This window comes from Streptopelia decaocto (genome assembly GCF_964273445.1).
Source record: "Streptopelia decaocto genome assembly, chromosome: 4".
NCBI classification, from domain to species: domain Eukaryota; kingdom Metazoa; phylum Chordata; class Aves; order Columbiformes; family Columbidae; genus Streptopelia; species Streptopelia decaocto.
The window spans coordinates 38,802,344-38,826,084 of record NC_138658.1 but is presented as its reverse complement, the minus strand read 5'-3'; positions in this window follow the sequence as shown (position 1 = coordinate 38,826,084).

The window sequence follows — 23,741 nt, the reverse complement described above, 5'->3', positions numbered from 1 at the left end:
ACCATCCCCTCCCACCTCATCCTCCAGAGAAAGGCATCGGTTTATACCACACCAGCTGGAGAGCAAAATGTTTTACCCATCTTCAAACAAATTTAGAAATCCTGTAGTATGTTTTTGTTCCCTCCTCACCTCTTCCTCTCAATGATCAAGTTCAGTCAAAAAAAACCCAAACAGTTCAAATTACGAATTAGATTGGTTGCTCTCTCACAGTTCATCAAACCAATCAAGTACTGGAGAACATGCACCTTTGATTGATAATAAGATTTTTAACAAGCAAGGAAATGAATAATTCATTTTCAATGTGATCTCTGGACTGGCGTCCCCTGGTTCTTCTCAAATTCGCTACTTCAGAAGAATTACTCTGAAGAGATTTCACATGACACAAAGATTCCTTTGTACTTGTCAGAGAGTCAAGGTGGCCTCTCATCAACAATATGGCTTCAGGTTGATTTTCTTTCTCCTTTTCAGAGTCCATTTCCCTCCTCTGAATACTGATTAGTACCGATATCTGCTGTGTTCCTTTCTATGACTTTCAGTCTTTCTATTTTAACTGAGTCAAACGAATTCGACTTTGTGAAGACAGTGATTAGAAACTGTTTGAGGCAGGACTACGTGAGATCTCTAAGATTAAAAGGATTGTCCACTCCCCCCACACATTCTTACTGCACTATCCCTCAAACTCATGCAACTAAGATGCATTTCCTTCCTTCTCTGGAACATTTTGTATACACTGTGACAGTTGAAAAGAACAGCCTGATATTGACTTTTTTAATTACAAACTTCTTTTCTTATAATTGCAATAAAAGCAGAACACATAGTTCAAAATATATTATGGAGGATAAACTATAGATATGAAATACTCTAAAAAGTGAAGCTCTTGGACAAGACATAATGAAATCTCAAAATGTGCACTTGACATATTTCTATATTGTTCTTATGTGATCACCAACTCTTTCCCTCCATAACAAATCTACTTTTGTTAGTATTTCTTCTGCTTATTAATATACAGAAAAATATACATACCTGATATTGACCTCATAGCTTATTTTCAGAACATTAACAACGTCATCTAAGAATCCAGAATTGTTTTCTTATTAACTGTGCAGTATCTAGCATTTATCACTATCAGAATTATAATATTTAGAGAGGCTAGAAAATTAGGAGGAAGAGCAGGCTTGTTTTTAATACACCGTTATGTGCAAAAGGTTTCCAATATTCCCATCATATGGCACAACACAAGGAGGGAAGGAACACAGATTTTTTTATTTTTTTTTTCTTTTCCCTGAGCACTGATTTAAGGGATTTGCCTAGCATATCAAAGCAAAAATATGGTAGAAAAGATTTAACTGAGAAAGTACCCATTTCTCCTGGAATGAGTCTTATTCTTTAAAAGAGTGTTATTAACTAGGAATGCTCTTAAATCTTGGGAAAAAAGTGGGCTCACAGACATTAAATGGGAGATGGTTTTGTATTTAATACCTATTAGCATATCTGGCTGGGGAAAGTGTCAGGAATCTCTTTGTACAACAGGCAGCTTCCTTCATTATGAGCTCTTCGTATCAGAGGGAGCCCACACTGAAAAGCTAGCTACTGAAGGTGAACAAAAACTATTGAGACTTAACAGACCAAGCTTCATTGGTATTCTTCTGTATTAGGCAGGATATCAGGATTGTTAAACAAGTACAAGCCTACACTGAAGCAAGACAGAACCCACATTAGTCAAACCTTTAAGGATAGTTTGGAGCAAATAAAAACAAAATATCTTTACTCCCACAGAAATTTCATACAAGACCTTGGAATGAAAATAATTAAGAAACCATAACAGCAAGTATTCCTTATGCTATAAGTCACTATATAAATTGATAGCACATTTTAATACAAAGCTGAATGCTTCCAGAGGTGAAGGAAGATCACATTCATTCTACAAGTACAAAATTTAGCATAAATATTTTCAGAGATTTTCAATTCTCTCAACAGAAACAAAACTTCAGTTCTGATACAGTCAAATTCTTCCAAGTTATCTGACCAAAGAGCAATTTATACAGGTAATCACTTCTATCTCAAACTCTAATGATATTTAGGATTAGCAATATGATACTGAATTCAAAATATCCTTCCAACCCATTTCTAGATTTATATAGAGAAGAGGAGACCAAAAGATAAATAGGGAGGTAACAGAGAAAGTGAGGGATTCATTATTTCAGACATAATGAGATAAGGTAAGGGAATGTTTAACTGAATGTATATAGGTAAATAAGTATCAGTACAACAAACTCACCTTTAAGGAGTTGGATACAGTCATAGAAAAATGTGACTACCAGGAATCTGTGTCTCCGAAAGACTAACAAAACCTGTAATTCTGCTATTTCTCTGTCTTGCCACTGCCCTCCCCCCCCCCCCAAAAAAAAAAAAAAAAAAAAAGAATGCTCCCCTCTACCTTAACAAATTCTGTAGTGGTGACAGTGAGGTGAGAAGCAGGATCTGCAAATTCTCCTTTAGTCAGTCTGTGCGTATGCTCTTTACCACATAACAGATTTTCCTATTTATTTATTTTTAAGCCTACTAAATTGCATGAGGATTAAAATAAAAGCCCACAAAGTTTTTTAAATACTATATATAAACTAAACACACTGAGTAGCAATTTGAACATATAGGCATTTCTCTCCCATTCAATTTTTTTGAAAGGTGATCAAAAGAAATTAATTCAGATTTGTAATTTTCACAGAAGCCTTCCATGTAACAGTACAAAACAAACTCTCCAGCATCTTCTACACTTCTTCAACTAACACATCTCTTATCTGAGTGGAAACACATATCAAGGTCTGAAATGCAATTGGTTAGACAGTATATGTTCCTCTACTCCCTAAAGGGCTACAGACCTATTTCCACATCAGTAAATTCAATGGGAGCTTTCTTGCTGACACAAGAAACTCAAACCAGGACACTAGCAGGCACACTCTAAGCTACAGTGTGACCTTAGGCACAGTTAAGAGATACAGATAGTATATCAACTATTTCTATTACCATTCAAGAGATTTTAATACCAGGAGTCACTATAGTCCAGAAAGACATGTCAGTCACAGTTATTCTCTCCTATTTCCTTTTTCTGAGGGTATACTTGTTTGTTTTACGAAGGACCCTTGGTAATTTACTATTCACTCCATTCAACCTCAAGCCAATCTGGCCAGGAAGCAGGACTGGAAGCAGAGCTAAGATCCCATTCATTCTTTATTAGTTCCCAGCTGTGAGAAAAAAAGTTATTTTGAGAGGCTTGGACATGGCTTATCTAGAAGAGCAACCCAGGCATCTGGTCTTCCCCTCCTCCCATAGTCCTGTTCACAGAATAGTTGAGGTAGGAAGGGATCTCTGGAGATCACCTAGTCAAACCGCCTGCTCAAAGCAGGATCACCTAGAGTGGGTTACACTGTGCATCCCCTTTCTAATTAAGCATGCTCCTTCTCCACAGTAGATAACCAGGTGGCTAATGAAACACTTAAATAGTGTTATCTGCATTGTACCATACTGAAGTACATAGAATCTAATGTGACAGGCACTACACAAGCATAAGGCACTTATGTTCTACTGAGATACAATTATTTTTTACAATGATTGAATTACTTTAGAAAGCTAAGGAAATATACACTGGGTGGGGAGGAAGGTGACAGAAAGAGATTGTATATGTATATGAAAATATTAAGAATTATTAATAAAAGCTATATAGGGAAAAACATGTTGATAATTGAGATAATGTTTGAAGGAGACTGAAAAAAACAAGCAAAAGAACGAGGGCTTCTTGTTCTCTATGTGCTGACCATGGCAGAATGCTGAGCAGAACTAACAGGAAGATCCACAAGATTCCCCCTGTATGTGCTTGCAAAATAGGAAGCGGATCTGATCTACATCTAGGTAAATGGAGCAGAATGTCAGAGAAGAGTTGCCTTCTGAGTACAATGGCAGGAATGCATCCATGCAACAGATGCCACGACAGGCAGAAATCTCTTCCAGAAGAAAACGAAGCAGGCACAGGGGAATGGAGTCACTGAAGCAAAAACTCCTGGAAGACAAAATTGAGGTGGTAGCACACCAGCTTTTACATTCCTCTGCACTTAGAAAGAGCAAAATGCATGGAGGCTATTATTATATTAAAAAAAAAAAAAAAGTCTTAAAATACAACATATACAAGGGTTTTTTTTCTTAACACTGAACAGTGTTAGTCATTTTAATTGCTTTGAGTATATACACAAAAATAATTTTAGCTTTAAGGGGAAGAAAGTCTACTACAAAGAATTATTTTTTCTTTATTCCAGATGGTCTGAGTAAACAGTTTTTGCTCAAACAATTAACTGAACTTCATCACAAACAGAAGCATTAAGACCAACTGACTGTTTTGATCTCTCCTCAGACAGTTCAGATTTAGTCTCAGATGATGCAATTCTTAACAAGCCTGATTTCTTTTTTCAATTCATGGAACATTAATGGCAGATGAGAAAACATCTCACAACAAGTAATAAGTACCTCTTAAAATGTAATGTTCAGAAGAAGAAAACCAAAGAGTTCACGGCTTTGTATTAGGGAAACATAAACAAGACTGAACCATGAAGAAAGCAGACACAGCTTTAACAAAACAACCACATCCGAGATCACTTCTCCACTGACTTGCATCTTTCATGATCAGGGATTTTCAGTAAAATGGAATGGAGGCTTTCTCCTCTTCTCCCTTCCCCCATATCTGCACTTTGCACAGGTATAGATTACTAAAGCAGGCAAAGAGCAACGATAAATCAAGTTCAGCAGAAATACAAACATATTTCCATCTGAATGGAACTTTTATGGCTTCTCCTTGCAATCACTTTCAAAAAGAATATCACTGCTGAAGAAAAAGCACTCCATCATTGAGGTATATCAGAACTTTGCTGCTTTCTCAGTGTCACTAGGATGGCATGAATTTCCAAGTTACTTTGAGAAGTCTGTGAGAGTTCACCTTGAATGTGGTTTTTGAAACAAAACCCAGGATTCACTTTTTAGCATTTAGCTTTTGCACCTAACAAACAATAAATATGAAAATAGTAACTGCACTGCTCTGAATATGGTGGGGTTTTTTTCTTCAGTGTACCTTAAAACCCACAACTCTCTGCATAATGGCTTTTACCACTTTTATTCTGAGTCACCTTTCAGTACTTTCAAGTAATACAGGCTGACTTATGATCTTTGCTATATGGTCTTTCCATCACCATTAAGAGACAGTAGATGGATAGTCACCAAGTAGTCAAAGCTTTGAGAAGAGTAATACAAGTATTAACAGCATGAGTGAGGGAAGGACCTCCATGAGAATTCTTTAACATTTGTTTTCAGATAAATAAACAATAGGATAGATACTCCACACTGTTATACCATAGTAAATCAAGAACTCCACTACAAAGCACAGGGTAACTTTGAATTCATATAGTTAATAGTTGAGTTTTGCCAAATAAAATTTATTCATGTTTGTATTTTTTAAGATTGGAAATACTATCTTCTACTGGCAAAAGTAAGCAAAATAAAAAATGTCTGTATTCACAAATTATTTTTACATACACTTCTAAAATTCCCCAGTGTAGTTTTCATGTATTTTTATTGACGTTAATAAATTGTACTCCAGGAAAAGTATAGAGTTATTGTCTGATTGATCAGGGATAGGGTTAGCAAAGTCAAGACTGATTGGGAGTTAAATCTGGCAAGGTGTGCAAATGGCAGCACGAAAGGATTCTACAAACACAAACAGCAAAAGGAAGGGCATGGAAAAGGCTGAGGTACTCCACGCCTTATTTGCCTGTCTCTACTAGTAAAACCAGCCTTCAGGAATCCCAAGTTCTCAAGACTAGAGGGAAAAGTCTGGAACAAGAGAGACGTGCCCCCAGTGGAAGAGGATCAGGTTAGGAAGCACCTAAACAATATGTATGTGCGTGGATGGGACCTGATGGATTGTACCCACATTGGCTGAGGGAGGTGGTTCATGTCTTTGTGAGGCCACTCTCAGTTACCCTTGAATAGTCATGGTGACTGGGAGAAATTCCTGAGACAGGAAGAAGAAAGCAAATATCACTCCTATCTTCAATATGGGTAAGGAGGAAGATCTGAGGAAGATCTGATCACACAAAACTGGGAGGAGTCACTGAAACAAGGTGGTTGTACTGCCATTCACAGAAGTCTGTCTCAGACTGGAGAACTGGACAGAAAGGGAACTTCATGCAGCTCAACAAGGGGAAAGACATCAGTACATAGTGGGCGCTGACCAGCTGGAGAGCAGCCCTGGATGTTACCTTATGGTCCTGGTGAACAACAGCTGACCATGAACAATGAATGCACCCTCATGGTAGGAAGGCAAACAGTATCCTGGGATGCATTAAGAAGATCTTGGCCAACAGTGCAAGACACCTGAACCTTTCTCTCCTCACTGCTGAAGTTATATCTGGAGTGCTCAGTGCAGTTTTGGGCTCCCCAGTTCAGGAAACACATGAATTTACTGAGTGGGTCCAGCACAGGACCACAAAGGTCATTAAAGAATTATCATTCACATGAGTAGAGGCTGAAAGACTCGGGACTGTTTAACCTAGAAGAATGAAGGCTCTGGAGGATGTGATCCATGAATGGAAATACCTCATTTGAGGAAATGAAGAGGATGGAGCCAGACTCTTCTCAGCAGTCAAACACAGGGACAGGTTTGCCAAAAAAAGGTTGTGTAGTCTCCATCTGTGGACACATTCAAAATCGAACAGGACTGAGTCCTGGGCAACCCACTATAGCTGACCCTGCTTCGGCAGGGAGGTTGGAAGACATGATTCCAGAAGCCCCTTCCAACCTCAACCAGCCTGTGATTCTGAACAAAGACCTCATTAAAAATATTACACTGTATGATTCTTTACATTACAAGAATAATATTTATGGACTAAATGGATTAGTTTCTGTGAATGTAATTTATCCCCATAGCAGAGAAAAATATCCTAAAATATTGTGTGTAAAGTAATTTGAAAAACTTAGTACCAATTTGTTTTCATTTTAGTTATTTTGAAAAAGTGACATTTAATGCCTCTTATTACTCTTAATTATTTAATCACGTAATTTAAACATTAAAAGTTTTCTATTTGTTGCATTAATCTTCATGAGTCAGTAAAAGAATCTTTTTTATCAGTAGAAAAAATATAAGGCTCTTCAGGTGTAAATTAGAGGTTAGAAGAAGGAAGACATATTTTATTAGAATCAGTCATATTTAAATTAAGTAAATTGGAAACTGCAAGAACAGAAATATGAATGACTGAGGTCACTCCTGGAGGTAGCACCCTCTCAATGCCACTGAAAAGCAGATACAGAATGCTCAAGGAACTTCTCTACAGACCTCAGTTAACCTGTAAGACTTTACTATGTGATGTATTTTAGGATAAGTTCCTGAAAAGCAGTAACACTCAAAAAAGGGTTAGAGATTTTTATGTATAAATATATAAACATCTATAGCTTCAAGTTGAGATATAAGGCCTAAAATCATAATATTAATAGAAGCCTTCTTGAAAGGAAACATTACCTGTAGGGGTTCAAGGAGCAAGTACATCCTTGATCAGGTAATTATACAATTTCCAGTATCAAATGGATTTATTTTCTCTGAAATACTGTTACCCCGTTACTACTTCTATGCTGAGCAAAGATGGATAGTCCTACATTCACAGTTGCTTATTCCCCTAATTGGTAGGATTCATCTGGATTTACAGGTAATAGTTTGTCTAGTGCAGAGAACAGAAATATACCTATGGAATTACTAATTTATGCAATTGAAAAGGCTTATAAGTGTCAATAGAAAATAGTTGTACCAGCAGTAGCTTTTCTTCCAGTATCAGTTCTAAGTTATCACACAAACATATTGTGCATTAGTGCAAAACAAAATCTGTGGGGCCTTTGTAAACTGTAGCAGTTAACACTTCTGTTTACATTCACACTTAGAGATATCTGATCTGAAATACAAAACAAAGATCCAAAAGTTAGAAGCTTGCATATAACATTTTCTCTCAAGTCTTCCTGTACCAATAATGGAGAAAATAAAACATGGGTAAGTGCATATTAAACATTTATTTTTTAGTTTTCCCTTTATCTCTTCAGATGGAATCAACCACAATAGTCAGAGTCTATTTTGTTAAAGGTAATCCAACAAGTTATACTTGTTATCAGGAATATCAAAACACTTAATGGAAGGTACTCAGCATGAAGTTATTGCAGGGCTCTGGCTTGGACAGGCTGCACTTGCTGGTCAGGTCTGAAAAAGGGAGACCTGCCCAGAAAAGACACGAACTCTTAAGATTTTCAGCTGAAAAGTGTTTGTGCAATTCTGATTGACAGAGACAATAAAAAGCATTATTTTCATTCTACAATGGAATGAAAACTAATGTGAAGACCTTGAATGTTGAAATGGCCACGCTTACTGTCCTCAACTAGTCACACAAAAACCAAAGCCTGGAAAAGTTTGAACCCTTGCCTCCCACATCCTTCTCTCTCTAGTTCTGAAAGAAGAATGGGGGAATCCCTTATAGGAAAACACTGATAATATCTTATTTGGAGTGTGTTTAAGAAAAAAAAAGCCCACAGTTGTTAATTTAAGTTCATAAATGAAGAATAAACTATAAGTATAGAAAATCAAAGATGCATGACCAGCTTTAGCTAATAGCAGAGAAATGTTAATGAGATTTATTTTTTCCTTAAAGTATGCTGTAAATAAGCAGTATCATTCCCATAGCTGACAGAAGAATTAGGTATGAATTATGTATACTGTCTGGAATACATTTAGATTCTTTCAGACATTCTGTGAGTTTTGCAGTCAAGATGCAATCTCTCAATAATTCAGATGTCATCAGAAAAGAAAAAGAAGTCTTGTTTGGAAACATCACAGTAAACAAGTTTAAAGTGTTGAAAATATACCGTGCAAGGACAAAACAAAGTTATTGTTTAGTTGGCATTTGAATTGTTTATATTATTACGTTGACTATGAGCTACCAAATAATTTGTTTTAAAACCATGTCATCCTCTGGAGAAGTAGGATGAACTAGAAACATTTGTAAGTGGCAAGCAGAGGTGTTCTGAAGGTAAATGTAAATACTGAAAAAGAGAATAAAACCAAGGAATATTACTTAATTTATGCAGATCACATTTAGCAACAGACTTTAAGCTAGATGTTGTTTTTTAAAGTTTAGGAAGGTTAAGTATTTAATGGTAACTATAAAGCCTGAGCATATAAAATTATTCACAGATTTTATCCAATAAATAGCAATAATTTTTGCCAACTTGTTAATTCCTCATCATATTTTCCTGTTTCCATGATGACTCATAACGTTACAGAAAGAGTGACCTGGAACAAGTTCTCCATAAAAAAAGAACATGAGAACTCACTGATTAAACAGATAAAGATGTCCTCTCTGACCAGTGTTGCATGGGACACTTTCCTCCAGTTTTATTTTCCAGCGTGGAAATTTTTAGTGGCTTTCTTGGTTGAATTCTGAGTCCTCTTGAATCCTTATAGAAGTTTCATTTCTTGTGCCCTGTAGCAGCTTAGCTTCAGGTTGGCCAGAAGCCAGTTTCTGTGCCTGCACTGCTCCTGCAGCTCCCGGCTCCCTCAGCCCCACGCTTTAGGAGTTTCTCCCACCTGAGCACCCTCAGCTAAGGGCCTCCAAGAAACCCATAGTCAAACTAGGAAAAAAAACAGCAGCAGCAGCATTCCTTCTAAAGGCTACTTTTGAATAACAAGAACAGCACAGTACATACCTAGTAGCCTGTTGAAGAAGCTAATCAGTCACCCATTTACCACAAAGACATGTACTTTTATAATCACATTTAATGACAGCTTACCTCTATATATTTTTGTAGTCTATTATTTAAAAGCCAGCATATGTATATGTCCCTATGTATTGCAATGAGAACTTTGGCAAGAACCAAGCTGCACTGGAAGCTGCACAGGAAGAAGAATAGGCATCACTCTCCATCCTCCCAGTTAGGATTGGTGGCTTTGTGATGGACCCAGCATCCAAATGGATCATTGCTGAAATGATGGCCAAGATGATATTTTCCCCTCACAAATGCACAGGACAGAAAAGGAAAGTTTGCCCTATGTTTTTACTCCATTTATACTGAACCTAAATAAGATCTATGTCTCCTCCACTCTCGTACTTTATTTAGGTGGTTGATGTTGTAAAAAGTCACCAGTCTCAGTGATAATGCAGCACTTCCAAGTGGGAGACACAACAGCAGGCTCATTACAGGGGCTATTTTCATTTCTGCCTCAGGCATCATTAACAGGAGTAGAAATCTGCTGGGTTCTAGAAATAGCTATTCTTAAGAGTCCCTGTTTCTCCCAAGAGTACAGAATGTCTAAGGGGGTTTTAGTGCATTTCAGCTGACAGCACCAGTTAGAGCAAAGTGTTTTATCTGATCAGAGATCCTTGATTTCTGTACTGCTGTGTTGTAAGAGGTGGGAAGATCAGACTCAAAACCAGCCTGTGAACAGAGCTGGTAAAACTTAACCTCCAAGTAATCAGTTCCCCCACACAAACACATTCACAAATAAAGGATGGAAAACACAGTCAACGCTCCATCTAAACTGGTAGTTAGCCCATTTACCTTGGCTGGGAATATGTTTCAGCAAGTCCCGAGTTTAAGGACTCGGAGCGCACCACAGAGCTGAACATACACACAAGTGGATTAAAATGCAGCACTGAGAAGTAACCATGCCTGGAGTTAGACAGGTTTGCTTGGGGTTGTCTTTCTGCCACTGCACACCAGGGTAATTTTAGATGCACGTATGTTAACACACAGATTTAAACCTATTTTTCCTCCTAGAATAAACTGGCTTTCACTGCTGTAACTACGATAAGAGCAAAATCTATGCAGAATGTAGAAATTTCACCCAACAGTTTTTTGGTTTGGGGTGTGCGGTTAACCCCCACCCCCTTTACTGAATACAATTGAACTGAAATATTGTAAAAACAACAACAAGCAAAGAAAAACAAAAACAAAAACAAACCCAACACACACAGCCCTCAAGTATACGGAGTGTTAAATGGGAACGTTAACTGAATACTGACAGCTTCAGCAAATATTCATTATATGGTGTCACAAAAGTTTCTGTAGAACAGCAGTGGAGAGATACACACTAGTAATATCTTAAGACACTTGTAGCCTCCTGCTGATGTGGCAAATTGGGTGATCAGGTGTGGAGAGCAGTTATTAGGAGCCTACACTTTAAGATGGAAATTACGGTGAAGGACATTGCTTTTCTTCAGGAAAGAAAATGGGGTTAAAAGTGTGGAGAAAACAAAACAAAAAACCCCCAAACAAACAGAAAAAAAAAAAAAAAAAGGCACACGTGAATTCTTCCTTAGTTATGGAGTGGTTATTTCACAAGTTTTCTCCAGAGACAGCAGTTTCTTTCAACACCAAAAGTTTCCTAAGAAAAAAATAATGCAATCTGAGGAACACGTGCAGTGCTCCTGTGCTTCACTGGCTGCTCTTGTGTTGATATATTTCACTCCCCTAAATGTATAAACTTCAATGCAGTCAAGTACTTAAAGGTATCTTCCTACATCAGGAAGTCATCTGGATCTTACTTAAAATACAGGACTCAAAAGAGCGTATCACACAAACAAACAAACAGACAATAACCCACTTAGATTTTGCAAAAATGTGAAGTTCTTAAACCTTATCACCTCCTCTGGCTGAGGATAATTCTAGGTTTTTTCTGCTGCTACACGTGACATGTTGGACTCTATGATCTTAAAGGTCTTTTCCAACCTAAATGATTCTGTGATTCTAAGTCTGTTTTGCCAAAATCTTCCCATTTTATTGCTTTAAAGTAATTTTCTCCCTAAGCGTATAGATATGGAACAAAAAAAAAAAAAAAAAAAAAAGAAAAACCAAAAATGAACTGGAACTTTTTCTGGATTTGGCACTCCTCCACAAATATGAATGTTGAAGTATTCAGTGTTTGACATCTGTGGTTCCTTAAAAAAAAAAAAAAGGCAGACATTCTATTTCTATCTCTGCTGCTGTTATGACTTGTGTTTTTTTTCTTCATTGTTTCTGTTTGCACAAGATATTTACAGAAAGGATAGAACCATGTTGAATAATTTGGATAATTGGCAAGTGGGTGAAAGGCTTCCAGAAGCACATTTGCTTTAGCATTAGCAGTTCTTCTAACCCCTGCAATAATTAATGCTGGTTACTTCTGGGTCCAATTTCATAAAAGGCTAGGCACCATTTAATCCATTTTTATTTCCTCTAAAGGATGAGAGTAGGAAGTAAGTGGGGAAAAGAAAAAGACATGTAACAGAAGGTAATAATGAATACGAAGACTAAGAGCTTGAGTTCTGTCAGTAATTCACTGGTTAATTAAAACACTCTAATTAAACAGAACAAGTTTCCAGGTCTTGGTATACGCCCAAGTGTGTAATTTTTATTGACAAACACTGAAGTTCAAGGTAAGGCCTGTTAGATTTTTTTGTTTGTTTGAAGGGCTCTTCAAAATGCTGAAATGAACATTAAATAACTGAGTGTTGCAAGTGCAAACATAGGAACTTCTGTAGCACTCGCTCTAAATACTTGCCCATATGCTCATCAAAAGTATGAATTCGGTTGCCAAAGGCCTTACTGAGCCTCTCTAGGAAGTTACTCCATTTTTAACAAAACTTGCTATGACAAGCATTTTTTTAGTTCTTATTTTTGTTTAGTTGTCTTATTTTGTCTTATTTTGTTTAGTTCTTATTTTTGTTGGATATTTACACTGAAACAAGTTATTTTCCTTAGAACCTTTATTCTTTATCTGGAGCCATAATACCTCCACTGAAAAATTACAATGATGTCACTTAGGCAAATCAAAAGAGGATATTCTGTTTAAAAACTTTTGATGCTTATGGGGTTGTTCTGATAAGGAAGGACAGTGGGTATCCCAATGATTAGTTCAGAATGGAGTTTCTCATGTATTAGCAGCCAAAACAAAACAAACCCAAACCCAACACCACACCACCACATACCAGCTTGGAATGTGATCCAAATCCTCCCTTTCCAACTTAATCACATTTTCCTTCTCTATGTGTTTCATGGGCAAATCTCATAGTTCTTTCCAGTAATTTGGTGGACGAAAAAAACCACCTTGGTTTCAGTCTCTTAACAACCATCTACGAAGCAACACTAATGTAACCTCCTGGGTGGTTGTAATTAATCACAAGGAAACACGCTATGTCACTGGGCATCGTTCTGGTTGAACTTAAGGACCCTGTCACAAGTCTTCCTTCTAAAACACATTGTGTTCTCCCTGAAATGCTAGAAGTTCTTCCTTTGCTACATATACATGCCTTACCTTCAGTGTCATCCTCTCTGTAGCCTCTGTAGTTCCTACCCATTTATCAAGCAGTGAAGCATATAAACTCCCTGTTAACCATGTTGCTGCAAGTACCCATCCCAGATATGACTTGAATACCTTTCTGTAAAGGGAGCAGAGACTGCAACAGCTAATTACCATTTCTTCAAGGTTAATCAAGAGAATTGCCAACTGAGCCATGAGCAAAGAGCAACATACCCACCAAAGCCATGTAAATAAAGCCGAAGACTGAGACTAAACAGTAATAGTCATAAAAAATAGCATAAAGGCAAATCACAAAGGGACAAGGAAAACAAAATCATATTGCTGGACTTTTGAAATCCCATTTCTTTAAAACTGTTTTGTAAGTCCAGATTTCTGAGGGGACCATTAGAATCAGGTGGAATTTGTTTAAAGTCAGATGGTTTCATGATTTTTTTAAATATGTTTTTTAGAGTCTCCAAAGCAGCAGAGAACAGTTGCAGTAGCTATGTTTAAGAGGGCTAGGATAAGAACCAGTGGATAAAGGAGAGAGAAACTGGTGAAAACTGTTACATCAATAAGATTGCAATGATATATTTTTAGAACAGAGAAGGCTGAAAGAACCATGCATACAACCTCCATAGCACAAGAGTTTTTGTCTAGGCCAGCAGAAGAAAGAAAACTTCAGGATTTAAAAAGGTGTTGTAGAATCACTGAGGTTTAAGTTGTAATCTGTACTTTTATTCCAGAAAAGTAGCACTGTGAGGTTCTAATTAAGAGTTCCACTTATGAACAAAACCTAGAAATTAAGTCATGTTCTTTTAAACTTAGTACACCACAACAACAGGTTAATAAAGGTATCTTGAAGGTAGTAAGGTGAACAATTTGGCAAATATGGCAAAAACTGGGAACTAAGCTTATTTTGGAGTCTGCTGATTTGCTTAATTCAAAGATGTGTCTTGGCATAGTCATAATCCCAGAACAAAATTATGTCCATAGGATACTGGAATATTCAAATCAGGTTATTCCTACAGCTATCTGGAAATATGCAGAGTAAATAAAACCTTAGCAGGATAATCTTACAGGAAAAATACATAATTTCTTCTGAAAAAGTATTTTTTGAGTGTTTCAAGATTATGTTCTCCCCGCCCTCCCCCCCCCCTTTTTTTTTTTTTACTTCTTCACATTCTTACAACAAGCTGTAGCCATAATGACAATCAAACCAAGAATTTAAAGAATCGGGTACCTATGAGACTCTTCTCCAATACAGCAAGGCTACATTCAGCCTTCTTTCACAAATTATTATAGTCCCTGTATCATCTAGAGGTGTTTCTTTCATTTTCCTTCCAACAAGAATGCAGAAGAAAAGTATGATAGCTTAGCTTTATGAAGGACTATGTCCATATATATGAGTGGAAAAATCTACTAAGCAGCTTTATAAGAGAAGGTGGTGAAAACATCACTTTAGTGCTTCTCACTGTACCGAAAGTTGCGCAAGGTGGATAAGTAAGAGCTAAATGGGATCTGAGTCTCATTTCCCACACTGCAGGGAAGTTTGCAGGCAGCACACAATACACTGCTCTAGTCATAGGTCATCTCTAATGGTTATAGAGTACTTCCCTGGTGAATGATCCCAGAGCAAGTCATGAATGCTATAAACAAATTACACTAACATTACAGAGTGGCTTGTACTTGCCAGAAATACCAATAAAAGGAATTCTAAATGCAAATGATACATACTGCAGTTTCTTGGCTAAATAAGAATTTTGCTTTCATAGACTGAAAAATTACTTCGCAAAAACAGAACTGGCCGATATTTAATCCTTTCCTCCCACCTCAAACAGCAGTTAGTATTAGTTCAAAGAAGTCCCTTGCTCTTGGCCAAAAGTCATTGTTTCTTTCCTTCCCTTCCCACCCTTCAGTGGTAGATTGCTGCGTACCTTAATCACTAGACACAAATTTTGAATTACTAGTGTTCTTTCAACACCCTGATAATTAATATTGGAATTTTTGGCCAGTTACTACAAGCAAGTTGTTTATCATGTTTTGGTTCTTCCTCTGGGTTTGTTCCCCTCCAGCCCTGGCAAATTCTCATTCCACTGTTTCATCATTCAGACTTCATTATGCAACCTGAAGAACTGACCACCTAAGTTGCATGAACTTCTAGCATAAGACTGTCAGATGGATGAAAATATTAACCTGCTAGGGTGTGAGAGGGCCGGTATAGGGTGTAAGGCTCATTTCATGAATGAAATATGTTTCCTTTCTACCCAAGCTCTTCTGCAAAAAATAAATTCTACAGTCTTAGAATCACACTACCGGGTTCTGATCAAGAGCAAAGAAGCAACTGTAGCCCAGATTCAGTGGACACTCTTGTAGCCCATGGCTTGGACAAGTGTACTCTACTCTGGGTTAAGAACTGGCTGGAGGGCCAGGCCCAGAGAGTGCTGGTGAATGGGGCTGCATCTAGCTGGCAGCCCGTCACTAGTGGTGTTCCTCAGGGGTCAGTGTTGGGTCCAGTACTGTTTAACATCTTTATTGACGATTTAGATGAGGGGATTGAGACCATCATCAGCAAATTTGCTGATGACACCAAGTTGGGAGGGAGTGTCGACCTGCTGGAAGGCAGGAGGGCTCTGCAGAGGGATCTGGACAGACTGGAAAAATGGGCTGATTCCAATGGGATGAAGTTCAATAAGGCCAAGTGCCGGGTGCTGCACTTTGGTCACAACAACCCCCTGCAGCGCTCCAGGCTGGGCGCAGAGTGGCTGGAGAGCAGTCAGACAGAAAGGGACCTGGGGGAACTAATTGACAGGAAGCTCAACATGAGCCAACAGTGTGCCCAGGTGGCCAAGAAGGCCAATGGTATCCTGTCCTGTATCAAAAATAGCGTGTTCAGCAGGACAAGGGAAGTGATCCTTCCCCTGTACTCTGCATTGGTGAGGCCACACCTGGAGTATTGTGTTCAGTTCTGGGCCCCTCAGTTCAGGAAAGACATTGAAGTGCTGGAGCAGGTCCAGAGAAGAGCAACACGACTGGTGAAGGGACGTGAACATAAGACCTATGGGGAGAGGCTGAGGGAGCTGGGGTTGTTTAGTCTAGAGAAAAGGAGGCTTAGAGGTGACCTCATCACTCTCTATAACTACCTGAAGGGAAGTTATAGCCAGGTGGGGATTGGTCTCTTCTCCCAGGCAGTCAGCAATAGGACAAGGGGGCATGGGCTTAAACTCTGCGGGGGAAATTTAGGCTGGATATTAGAAAGAAATTCTTTACAGAGAGAGTGGTCAGGCATTGGAATGGCCTGCCCAGGGAGGTGGTGGACTCGCCATCCCTGGAGGTTTTTAAACTGAGATTGGACATGGCACTTAGTGCCATGATCTAGTAAACAGACTAGAGTTGGACCAAGGGTTGGACTTGATGATCTGAGGTCTTTTCCAACCCAGTCGATTCTGTGATTCTGTGTGATTCTGTAAATTCCCACTGTCCTCTTTCGTGCATTCCTACAAAATCAGCCATGACAACTGAAGCTGTATTCTGACTCATCCAGTTTCCTGGCAGGTTGGTGGTTCAATGACTCAGTCCGCATTTTCAAGCAGAGACCAACAAAGCTGGCAAGTGATGATTCAAGCCAATAGGTTTTATATTTTTACATCCAACATACATTCAGTGCCTTTGTGTCTACCTACACCTGTTATCCTCTTCGTATCCCTAGTAAAGCTCTGATCCAAGATGCTTTACAGATCACTTGACCATTTACAGGCATGCATCCACATTCATTAATGAAGTTAATGAAGTTCTACATTTCCTAAAGTAAAAGCAGGTTCATCAGTTACACGTGGCAACTCAGATACCATGTCCTACACTAAAACAGATTCATGTTAATTAAAAGAGATGTCACCATCACAAGAAAATTGTTAGATTAACTACTTTCAGAGAATAAAGCTTTGAATTGAAATCTTGTAATGCCCAACACACTTCCATAGTTTGTTGTGCAATCATATAACACAAGGGAAAATGCAAGTTTCAGATGTTCTCCTATCATGCCATTCCTGTCAGATGTATAAAGGAAACTCCCTTGCTCTCAACAGATACTAAGATAGCATTAAATGTCCTTGTCCAAAAATGGCAAAAATCTGTTTTAACAGATTTTGATCAAATGTAATGCTTTGAGTCTATTCTTGCTTAGAGAGAGAAAACAAAACACCACTAACAACAAAAAATATACACCATGCCTAAGGACAGAGGGAATATTAAAAAAAAAAAAAAAATTCTGTTGCTGTTTTTTGCCTTAAATTACAGAACATGCATTTCAAGTGTAACACGATTAAAAGAGTAATTTTACCTCTTTCTTTATGGAAGTTTTGGGTTCTCATATACTATAACAAAAGCATCTTGCATTGCATTTCCATGTTCCTGGCCATAAGGAATATCAGAGAAGGGGGAAGGAACTTGATATAGCACTGTTATTACTACCTTAAATTGTTAATTTCCTATAGAAAACCTGCCCTCTCATTAGCACAAAACAAACAAAAAAGCCTCTGTACTCTTAGCATTACATAGTACTCAAAACCTAAGAAAAAGAAACTTTCTTAAAATATCCATTGCAAATAATTTTACTCAACATCTGTTTTTAAATTTTCAGCACATAACTTCAGTGAAAACCAGGAACTACCACCTGCTATGAGGTAACCTCTTGTCCAAGCACAGCTGTGTCTTTATCATCTTAGAACTAGATTATATGCACATATTAGAAAAAAAAAAAAAGTATCTGCTAATGCCAAAGAAGTAAAAAATATACATTGCTCAAAAGAACTTCTGGTATTATAGCTATGTGCCTTTACATTTGTTGCAAGTAAAACAAAAATTGGTTTTCCCATTTCTCAAATGAAGCGCAAGTACTTCTGGGTCCATATTGCTAGTTAGTGTCACTCATGAAAGGGAAACTTCTCCCAGTTAATATAGTGAATATATTTGAAGATGATACTTCTCCAAAATACCAATTAGTTGCACCACATAGCAATACCAACAGCAACATTTTCCGGTTTTAAAACATTTTAACTCTAACAGTATGTTTGCCTTATGCTTTTGGATGTTAACTTCTCCCCACAGATTCAGATGTAAAAAAAAATACAGAAATTGATTCTAAAATCAACAGCTGAACAAAAATATCTCTATGCCCAAACTGAAATTGATCAATTGTACTTGTCATGACAGCCTAAGGTGATATTATGGCCACTAAGAAAACTCCGTGAAGGACACATTACCTAAAGTTACACCTCCAGCAAGAAAATAAAGTGACCTAAGGTCAATACACAGGTGGCAGATCAACATAATGGGCAAAATATATGGAGGGAGGAAACAAAGTCCATTTCTGAAGAACAACTTATAGCCATCAAAAGTAAAAGAAATACATTCAAAATGCTACCTAAATTCTGTATTTAACAGAAGCACTTTTAAAAGCTCCAGTTATTATTTAACCAAACGTCACCATAAGCTTGCTACTAAATTATATTCCCATCCTTGGAGGGAGATGCTGAACTCAAAAAAGGTGATTAATGTAGACTAAAAGACTAATCCCCAAACCCCATACTAACTCAAGTACATACTTTCTCCACTTCTTCAGATGCCTATGGTAACAAAAGTAAATGGCTGGAAGGCCCTATAAAAGCATTTCAAAAAATAATCAGGTTTTATACAATGAATATAAAAATAAATATGCAAGCACTCACTAAATCAACATAAGATGAAATAAAAACAGAGTTTAAAAAAAAGGCAGTCTTTGTACAAGGTAGGAAATATATAACCATACACTAAACAAAACAGTAGATGCCCTTGGTTTCCATTTCCTACCTTTCTTAATCATTCTGAGGATGCAGTCCACAGTTCTCCTGACCTTTGTGCTCTGATTTCTTCTCCAAATCACAAATGCACTCACAGTAGTTTTAAACCACTCTCTAGTTCCTTATCTATTTTTTCTTCCCTGAAAGCAAAATAAATTCTTATTGCCAAGTGTTTTAAGTGATTCATAACTGATTCAAAACTCCTTTCAAGTTATCAAAACTTTGAACTTCAAATATTTAAAAACAAACCACCCTAGGACTTAGCATTTCATGTTGCATACACAGAATATCTCCTTAAATAGGACACACAAAGTTTAAGGAGCTTATTAGCATCCCATCAGGCACAACAAACCCAGCCCCTCACCTCTCTAGATCTTACCCCAGTAAAAAGGCTAAAGGAAACAGGAAGCCTTTCTTAATTACATAGGCATGTGAATTTAATTAGGTTCAAATACAACCACTTGAAGAAGCACAAAACAGTTTCAGTAAGAAAAAGGACACTTTAAGCAGTGGACAACTGAAAAATGCTGTGCAAATTCTCAAATGCTTTATGGTTGCTGTACCACTGCTGAGGACAACCTGGCAGCTGAACTCCATTTGGTTCTATCAGAAGTTATCAGGACAGCTGGTCAGCAGGGAGGATAGGAGGCTGGTGCTAATAATCCGGAGATCAATGAATCACTCATTTGAGACTGAAGCAATTGCTTTATCCCACCAGTCTGGTGGATAAAAGCCCTGAAAGTTTGTTTAATTTTAACAAGGATCCAGAAACAGCCATACACTGAATTTTCTTAAGTATTTTAGGATGCTTCAGTAAAAACTGAATTTGTTCTTGGTAGCAACAATTCCCTTTACATCCCCGTCTTTCTAGTAATACCAAACAGAACAGAGATCTTGAAGTGAAATTCAGCAAAGCAGGATAGGCAACGAATATACTTTACCTCTATGAATCAGATTGCTAAATGGCCTCAGATGCTCTTCTCTAAGTATTTTAGATTAACAGCAAGCAAATCAGATGCATTATCTACTTAGAATTTTTTTTTAATCCACTTTGCATAGTGGTTTTTTTAACACTAGAAAACTAAAAGTAACATGGATAACGCCTAAATAACAGTGTCCCAAATTTCCCATGTAGCTTACTGGGAGAGGTTTTAAGGCCTTATTTCTCCACTGGGCATATCACAGTTTTACCCTGTAAACCATGGGCTGTTACTAAAAATGTCACTATCAAAAGAAAGACTTTCTGTAGTATGATACACTATGATATTCACAGCTTTCCTGTAGGAAACCATCTATCAAGCACAAGAGAACAGAAATGCATATGCTGATATAAATGAATTACAACTTCTGTAAAAAAACACCACATTCTTTCTTCCCTGCCTCCGCCAAAATTCCTAATACAGTAATTACGAGCAGAGGAAAAGCCAGTGCAGAAATCAGTATCCAATGTGATAGTTGAAAATGTCAACCACACAGCTTATTCATAAAAAAAATCAGATAAAAACTAGCTAAACAGGTAATGCTATTTGCCATCTGTTTTTTAAACAACTAAAGTCTCAGCATATTTTAAGAACAGGAGGTTTACGTCTGCTTAGAAATTAATGTACAGACAGACTCATGCTTCTAGAGCAGTGCATAAAGAACACAACAATAATATTTTTTTTTACGTATGATTTTGAGAAAAAGGGATGCAAACTGCAATGAAGTGGATCTTTTTTCAGCCTGATCTACAGCTGCTTGGATTTGAAATCTTTCTAACACTCTGCTTGAAATAGGGGAGAAAAATAGTCTAGCTGAAGGGGTTTTTTTCATGCTTTGGTGGTATACAGCTATTTAAATTACTTTAAAATCTCATATCCTTTTTTCTAATATAGATATATTAATTAGAAATTACAATATGCCTCTCCTTGAAATCAGACACATGTTTATGACTTAGTCCTCTGTTTACTGCTTGGGGAATGGAGATTAGTACAAGAGCAGCTTGTCCAGTAGTAACAGCACAGGGCTCTTTGAAACATTTTAAATGTAGCCGATAATCAAGGACAGGATAAACTTCTGCTGATAAAAGAAAACTTGAATCTGTTAATGTTACTGTAATATTTACTTTGACCTCTGATAATGTCAATTGCATAATAATCAAACCTGTAAGGATCCAATAATGAAAGTGAGAAGGCTGGTGTGCTTTTCTGATTGTTTTGTTTCTTCTCGTACCTCAAAACCATAGTGTGACCTATGAAATTCCTGTTTTTTATTTTCATTGTGGGCAGTATACAGATGCCTGCTCCTATGTAGTCTCAGAGTCTAATCCATAAGCATTTGAACAGTTTAGTGACTTTAACAGCTTATAGTGTCTTTAATATAAAGTGTCACCAACCCATCGTCTCTCCTGTCCTTTTGGGCTGCGTTTTACTTAGGTGAGAAGGAATTGCCTTTCTCAATACGTGTCAGAAACTTCATCTCTCTCTCCGTCTCCCTCTCACTATATACACACATAAACCTAATCGGATTTAAAACCCAGGAGAATATTTCTGACAAAACTGCAGCCTTTGAGGGAGTTCTTCCATAGAACTCTCATTACATGATTGTAAAGTAATAAAAAAGACAACCTGAAGTGAAAAGCAGACCCCAAACCCAGTTTCATTCCAGATCTTTATGCACAGTTTTGTGGAGGCAGGACAGGAGCCTTGGAGAACTGGTTACATAATGCAGGAGCATTTGGAAGTATCCAGAAATAAGAGAAATAGAGAGAAACATACAACAATGACTCCTAACATTCACAAGAACAGTAATTTTCATTAATGGTTAGAGAGCTTTATGAAGTAAAAAAAATCCAAACATACAGCTAACTGGGAAGAATTAGCTTTTTGTGAAAAAGAATAAGTGATTGCTTTCAATGGAAAGTTACCCAGAAATTCTAAAAAAAAAAGAAAAAAAAAATCACACACACATCCTAGAATATACTATGCAAAATCTAACCTCAGAAAACACTACCTTCTTTTCATAGCATTCTTGAGATTCCTCAGAGGGCAATCTGATCATTAAAACTACAGAGAAGTACTCCACAGCATCACTTGTCAGACATGCTGGCTATGTGAGCACATTTACCTGTGCTAAGCATCTGTGGAGGAGTAGTATGCTTTAATTTCTATGGTATTTCTGATCAGAAGATGTGTTCATGTGTAACAGTTTGGAGGATGATGAGGTTCAGAGAGGAGAAAAGTATCGAAAAAGCTAAAGGCTACATAAGAGTACCTGAATGTTTTATCCCTTTTTAGTTAATATGTAATTGCAATTATTGACTGGAAACTATTGAGTTTCCACTAGGGTTATTGAAACTGGTGAAACTAGTGCCAATGGGTTGCCAGAGTAGGAAGAAGCCACACACCAATTCTGGTTCTATTCTGAAAGGCTTTTACTTTCCTGTGGCTCTGAAAACCAGTTTCGCATCTAGTAGATTATTACAAATATTTGCTTTTGTTAATTAAAACCAAATCTATCATTCAAAAATGCAAGACTATATAAGCAGGCCTAAATTACATTCGGCCTTTTGAAGGCAACCACAAGGCTGATGTGGCCCCTGGTGAAAATGAGTTTGACACCCCTGCAGTAGGAGAAGTCTCCAGGAAGCTGCACTAGGATCTATACTGTCCAACACATTCATAAATGTTCTGGAAAAGAAGCAGAGGAAGGAGACGTGGTGAGGGTAGAGAAAAAAAAAAAAAAAAAAAAGGCAATGGATTGGCAAAGTGTTCTGAAGAAAATCGGTGCTAAGTTATGAAAGAAATGAAGTATTCAGGATAGTAAAGGATGAATCACCTACAAAGAGTCTTTTCTGAAGACCTCACCAGACTGAGTGAACGAGCAATAAAAAGATAGATGAAATATCATGTAGATACATATGTAGTGAAATATATGACTGAAAAAAATTCACAATCATTGCTTCACTCATGAAATGAGCTGAGCTTACCTTCCATTACTATGGAGAGTAAGATCTTGGGTTCTCGATAGATCATAGAATAGTTTGGGTTGGAAGGCAACTTTAAAAGTCATCGAGTCCAACCCCCCTGCAATGAGCTTGGACATTTTCAACTAGATTAGGTTGCTCAGAGTCCCATCCAGCCTGGCCTTGAATGTTTCCAGGGATGTTTATCAACCTCTCTGTGCAACCTGTGCCAGTGTTTCACCATCGTCACCGCAAGAAGTTCTTAAATCTGATCTGAATCTTCCCTCTTTTACTTCAAAACCATTACCCCTTGTCCTGTGGCTACAGCTCCTGCTAAAAAGTCCTTCCCTGTCTTTCTTCTACATCCCTTTTAAGTATTGAAAGGCCCCAACAAGATCTCCCTGAAGCCTCCTCTTCTGCAGAATAGTCTTTCTTGCAATGAGGGGCCCAAAACTGAACACAGGATTCGAGGTGCAGCCTCACCGGTGCCGAATACAGTGGCATAATCACTGCCCTAGTCCTGCTGGCCACACTATTCCTGATACAAACCAGGATGCTGCTGGCCTTTTGGGCCACCTGGGCACAATGCTGGCTCATGTTCAGCCAGCCGTCG